Below are 7,037 nucleotides of genomic sequence, written 5' to 3'. Positions count from 1 at the left end.
CCTACCCACATCCTGGTTAACTCTCACCACCTGCCCATTACTCTCGGGGTGAAAACATGAGGTAAGACTAACCGAGATCCCCAGACGCTCCATGAACACCTTCCAGACCCTTGATGTGAACTGGGGACCCCAATCAGACACTATATCCTCAGGAACCCCATTGTGCCGGAAAACGTGTGTAAACAGGGCCTCTGCCGCAAAGGGAGGAGATGACAGGATTTCGAAAACCGGAAAAAAGCGTTCAAGGGAGATTCCGGTTGTGGTGGTGGTGGTGGCGCTGGAGAAACTCCCTGTCTCTCCCAGGGATCCATATTCTGGACAATGCGATCCATGATGGAGCTTAAACAGTCAATCTCCTCCGCTTGTTCCCGAACGCGTTCCTCCACCTCCATGAGCGTAGTGTCCTCTCCTGCTGACTTCATATATATTGGTCAGAGATTCTGTCAGATATATGTGTATTAGGTGGCAGGGAAGTCAGGCGCAGGGGAGTCAAACGGAGTGTAAAATGGAGTCTTTTAATAAATGTCCAAGTAACATGCTCCATAACAATAAATAGAAAACTGAATATAAACAAATATGGGTACGAAGACCCGTCGCGCACCTATACAAACAACACTACACTGACAATAAACAATCTCTGACAAAGACATGAGGGGAAACAGAGGGTTAAATACACAACAGGTAATGAATGGGATTGAAAAGAGGTGTGTGGGAAGACAAGACAAAACCAATGGAAAATGAAAAATGGATCAATGATGGCTAGAAGACCGGTGACTTCGAACGCCGAGCACCGCCCGAACAAGCAACGACTTCGGTAGAAGTCGTGACAGGTAGTGAGATATTCTGTAGCTAAAGATAATGTGTCAGCCTTAAATTAGTTGTGTTTATGTTTTTCTGCCTTGCGTAACATGAAGTAGGCTATGTATTGTATAAAGGCACAATCATTATTTTAATTTAAAAAAAAATCACAACCGGGAGACCATGAGGCGGCACACAATTGGCCCAACATCGTCCGTTGCAAAATACATTTTGAAATCTATGTTATTCAATTATTGCACCCACACTGCTCACGCGCGCCAACGAGAGTCTGCTTCGCCAAGGGCTGACACGGAAGCTGCGCGTTGTGCTCCATCGTGCGCCATCATGCATACATTTACTTTGTCCCCCCACACCAAACACGATCACGACACGCAGGTTAAAATAAAATAAAAACTCTGAACCAATTATGTTAATTTGGGGACAGGTCGAAAAACATTAAACATGTATGGCAATTTAGCTGGCTAGCTTGCACTTGCTAGCTAATTTGTCCTATTTAGCTAGCTTGCTGTTGCTAGCTAATTTGTCCTGGGATATGAACATTGAGTTGTTATTTTACCTGAAATGCACAAGGTCCTCTACTCTGCCAATTAATCCACACATAAAACGGTCAACCGAATCGTATCTAGTCCTCTCCTCCTTCCAGGCTTTTTCTTCTCTTGACTTTATGTTGCAATTGGCAACTTTCATAAATTAGGTGCATTACCACCACTGACCTCGTTCGTCTTTCAGTCACCCACATAGGTATAACCAATGAGGAGATGGCACGTGGGTACCTGCTTCTATAAACCAATGAGGTGATGGGAGAGGCAGGACTTGCAGTGCGATCTGCGTCTGAAATAGAACTGACTTCTATTTTAGTCCTTGGCAATGCAGATGCTCGTGGGCGCGCCCGAGCAGTGTGGGTGCATTAATTGAATAACATGTATGTCTAAATTTGTGTAGTCAGCCTGTTAGGCTTTGAAACAACATACACAGCGACCATGTTTTCCACTCAGTTTCAACCTGTTGTTGAAGCTCTTTCTTCAAATTGATCAATCACAGTGAGGCAAGTTTTAAAACCACATACTGTTTTGATGATGTGTTTGATGTGATTTTCTATTTCATTTGCATTGAGTGGTTAGAGAGACAATAGTGCCCTGAGTAGCAGGCCAGTAGCGACTTGATGATTGTTAACGAGTTGGGTACTACCAACGCATGTCCAGAGTGCATAAGAGGAGATTACAGTGAATTCACGTGGAATTTTACTGTGGCCATGACTCATGAATGCCGGTGTGGCAACAGCCCTAATTGTGACCCGACCCATTCATCCTTCACACACACACACACACACACACACACACACACACACACACACACACACACACACACACACACACACTCAGTGTTTTCTTCATTCCTCTCAGCATAGATCAGACCTGTGGCTGAAGCAATCACTCCAGGAAAAAAGAGAGAAAAAAAGAGGAGAAGAAATCATTAGAGCATCCCAACAGCCTGCTTGGCAGAGCTCATTCCGGTTAGCCATAAATCATTAAACTGATCATTAGTGTGAAAGGAACTTTTTTAATAACCGCTAATTAAGTTGATTTGAAAATGACATGTTTATTATTGTTGGTAGTGGTTTTGAGGCAGTTTTGACAGGGTAGTAGAGGTTTGTGATTTAGTGACCCTATCTGTTTCCCAACGAACAGGAAGAAAGTCAGTAGGCTAAGAGACAGTGACGTCAGTGTGTCCACGCACCCTCCGATTACAGAAATGAAATGTAGCTTCACATGAATTTTCCAGGTTGTTAACAAGACATTGATTACACCAGCTTGCACTTACTGTACATAACTAATTACTTTTCAATGTCCCACCATTGAACTATTTCTCAACACATCCATTATATCACATTAACAGAAGTTGAAATTAATGAAATTACATTGATTTATAAGAAATATATATATATATATATATATATATATATATAAAAAATCACAGGTAGAAGAGTTGTTCAAGTAGAGTACATACCTAAGACTCACAATGATATAATGAAATGTAGCTGTTCACTGTTATGACTTCCGCAAGACCACCAAAATATCAGCAAACAAGAACATCAACACTTCATCAGTATAGCATGCCACCAGAAAACATCACACACTCAATCATGGTTGTCAAGGTGTTAATATGTCATAACATAATTTTCTTCCATGTATTCATGTCAAGCACTACTAGGGTCATAGTTCCTAAATCTGTTGGTCTCGAGGTAAACATTTTCCCCTCTCGCTTCAGCCAATGGGTTTGTTTGTTAGCACTGTGGTACCATTTTCTCTCTCACCTACTGAAACCCAGACCAGGAAGCCAATGTTATAGCTATTTGTCTTTGTGTGTGCGTACAGTGTGTACAGAAAATGTGTGTGTGTGTGTGTGTGTGGTTGGGTGCATGTGTGTGCGTGCTCATGTGTGTGTGTGTGTGTGTGTGTGTGTGTGTGTGTGTTAATGACAATGTTTGAAAATGTCTCTTTCGCATTGACTTCAAAACAAAACCTAGGAGGCTCGTGGTTCTTACACTCCTTGCAGCATGAACTGACATGTTGTCCACCCAATCAAAGGATCAGATAATGAATCTAGTACTGAAAGCATAATCTGCAGCTAGCTAGCACTGCAGTGCATACAATCTGGTTGACTCAAAGAGAGAGAGAGAGAGAGAGACAATAATTAAACAGTTTTGAACAAATTAATTTCTTCAGAAATGAAGGAGATGGGAGAGAGAGAGAGAGAGAGAGCTAACTATATTTAGTATTTTTTTAAACTTTCACTTAATTAGCTACTGAATGCAGATAGCTAGTTTAGCCTACTCAAACACCCAGCTAAAACAGAGAGGGATGCTATGCTAGCTAACTGGCTATGGAACTTTTCTGGGTGAATGGAATATGAATGACAGTCATCCAATATGCTGCAATAGAAATAAGGCCATGCTCATAAAAAAATAATCGTCCTCCTCATCTTAAACGGCACTGACCACCACTGATGTAGAGTACAGTAAATAGCTGTGGCGTGGGCAGGAAGAGGGAGTTATCGGGCACAGAGGGTCTTTGAGCAGAGAGGTGCCAGGGAACTTTCACAATGAGCTCCCAGATGGAAGGCCTGATTACAGATAATGTACCAGTATGTGCAGCAGGGGCAACAGAACAGGGGGGCCAACCCCATAGCTCTTGTTTCATGATCTGTCTCTCTCTCTCTCCTGTTGCAACAACCAGCATTGTATTATTAGCATGTCAGAGACACCATAGCCCTGGCTGTCATAATAACCCAGGTTCCAGTATCTGTGAGCTTCTTCTATTTCTTTTATAATAGGGGATAATAGAGCATTGTTCTCTGTACACCCTGGAGGGAGAAAACCAAGATTAAGTGATTAAGGGGGTCCTGCTTGCCTGAGTGTGGCTCCCACCAGGGGCCCTTCTCCACTGTTTAAATGCTAGGACAAATAAACACAGCCGCCGTGGATGGGTGACATGCAACATTTTATAGCTGGGCATATGACTTGTCTTGCAGCCTCGCTAACCCACTTTGCTAAATTAGCTAAGCCCCTAGCTGTGTTTGTAAAATGTGTGTTTTTCCTGTGTGAAGACTGTACCAGGGGAGGTACTATTGCCCTTTAAGCAGCATTGGAAAATATAATGTTGTGTGTTTCCACAATATACTTAGGGGAGCCTTTTCACAACCTTATAACAAACAATCCAACATTCCTGTGACTTGCTGGCCAGAGTAACTCATTCTTTCTGCAATCCTGGAGCTGGAGCTGGACCTATTATTGCTGACATACAGTAATAATAGGAAATTAGGAAAGAGTTCAGGCCATGGAATAGGCCGTGGGTGAAAGGTCAGATCGAGTCAGAGATACAGTATATTGCCCTTCTCAGATTTTGGGGGTCTTATAGCCTGTGTACAATGAGGTTGAAAGGGGTTAAAGCCCTCTGTGTCCTAGTGGAAGCACATAGAGAGTGATGCCACAAGTGAAGGCAGAGTGAGCATATTTAATATATATGTACATGTATACATATTTAACCAAGCGGAATGTAGAGATAACTAGACATCAGTGCCCCATGTTGTCTGACATCATTATGTAATCAAACAACAATTCTCTCTAAGGGAGCCTTGCTCAATAATAAGACCATGGCAGCTGTGTACGATGGCAGCTGTGTCATGGCTGATTGACCTGGAACCTAGAACATAGAATCTGGAACTGTAAAACCCAGGTTCTACCTGGAACCCAAAAGGGCTCTTCAAATTATTATCCCATGGGGTCAGCCAAACCAATTTTTCAAAAGAATGTAGAACATAGAAGCTGGAACTGGATCCTGGATCCTGGATCCTGGAACCAAGAACATAGAACATATACTGAGTGTACAAAACATTGGGCATATCTGCTCTTTCCATGACATGGACTGACCAGATGAATCCAGTTGAAAATGTATTGATGTCACTTGTTAAGTTCAGTTCAATCAGTGTAGATGAAGGAGAGGATAGGTTAATGAAGGATTTTTAAGCCTTGAGACAATTGAGATGTGGATGGTGTATGTGTGCCATTCAAAGGGTGAATGGGCAAGACAAAATATTTAAGTGCCTTTGAATGGGGTATGGTAGTAGGTGCCATGCGCACAGGTTTGAATGTGTAAAGATCTGCAACCCTGCTGGGTTTTTCACACTGAACAGTTTCCTGTGTGTATCAAGAATGGTCCACCACCCAAAGGACATCTAGCCAACTTGACACAACTTTGGGAAGCATAGGAGTCAACATGGGCCAGCATCCCTGGAACGCTTTGGACACCTTGTAGAGTCCATGCCCCAACTCAATATTAGGAAGGTATTCCTAATGGGCTGTACACTCAGTGTATAACATGGAAATGGAATCTGGAATGTCAAACATTGGTCTGGTAGTGGATACAGTTCTACACACACGTCTCATTAAAAAAATTCTCCTCCATGCCTTTCGGCTACCGTGGCAAAGCATTATAGCCATATTATGGCGTAGCATGACTGTGTAAATGCAGGCTTCTGCACAAGATTCCCCTTGTTCAAATTTACATAGTGGTTGGGCACACACGTGCTCACACACACACACAAACACAGAAACACACATTATACCAAACTAATTTATTTTAAAAAGTATTGAATACACTCATAACAAGTGTCTGAGGAAATGAGAGATGTGGATGTTTTGCTGTTTGTGCCATTGGTTTCCCACCTGGGACTCAAAGCCACCTTTATTCCCTTTATTCCTGTTCCCATAAGAGATCTGAGGGATAAATCATCACAGGACTCTGACTTATCTTACAGCAATAAAGACTCAGAGCACCTGGGTAGTGCAGGTGAGAGACAACGATATGGAGTTTATCCTTAGAAACCACAAGGTCACTTAGTTCCCACACACACATATGGATGTAATGTAATGAGCTGAATGTAATCTCACCTGCTCTCCCACTCCCTTACTGCACTGTGCAGAGACACATGCACAGTGGTCCTCTGTAGCTCAGTGTGGTCCTCTGTAGCTCAGTGTGGTCCTCTGTAGCTCAGTGTGGTCCTCTGTAGCTCAGTGTGGTCCTCTGTAGCTCAGTGTGGTCCTCTGTAGCTCAGTCGGTAGAGCAACACCAGGATAATGGGTTCGATTTCCAGCAGCACCCATATGTAAAATGTATGCACGCATGACTGTAAGTGAATTTGGACAAAAGCGTCTGCTAAATGGCATATATCAAATTAAAATCAAACGCTATTTGTCACATGCACAGAATACAGGTGTAGACCTTACCGTGAAATTCTTACTTACAAGCCCTTAACCAACAATGCAGTTTTAAGAAAATGGAGGGAAGGAAATATTTATTAAATAAACAAAAGTTTTTTTTTTGAAGAGAAAAAAAGATAAGTAACACTATAAAATAAGAATAAGGAGGATATATACATGGGGTACCGAGTCAATGTGCAGGGGTACAGAGCAACACACACTTTGTCTTTCCCTAACACAAACACATTCAAATACAGGAACACCGTGAGACTGTTGGACATAGTGACAAACAACACAATAAATCAGTCAATAGCAGACCATCACATAGGCTACAACTGTATGTAAGGGTATGTATGTATGGTACTGTACTGTATATGCATCATATTTGTCGACATTGCGTGGGGACCCCCTTGTACCCCCCTCCACCCCCACACCAGACCCCCTTGGCCCACTTCTGAGG

Source organism: Oncorhynchus mykiss, chromosome 2 (assembly GCF_013265735.2).
Source record: "Oncorhynchus mykiss isolate Arlee chromosome 2, USDA_OmykA_1.1, whole genome shotgun sequence".
NCBI classification, from domain to species: domain Eukaryota; kingdom Metazoa; phylum Chordata; class Actinopteri; order Salmoniformes; family Salmonidae; genus Oncorhynchus; species Oncorhynchus mykiss.
Note: the sequence above shows the minus strand (reverse complement) of the source record.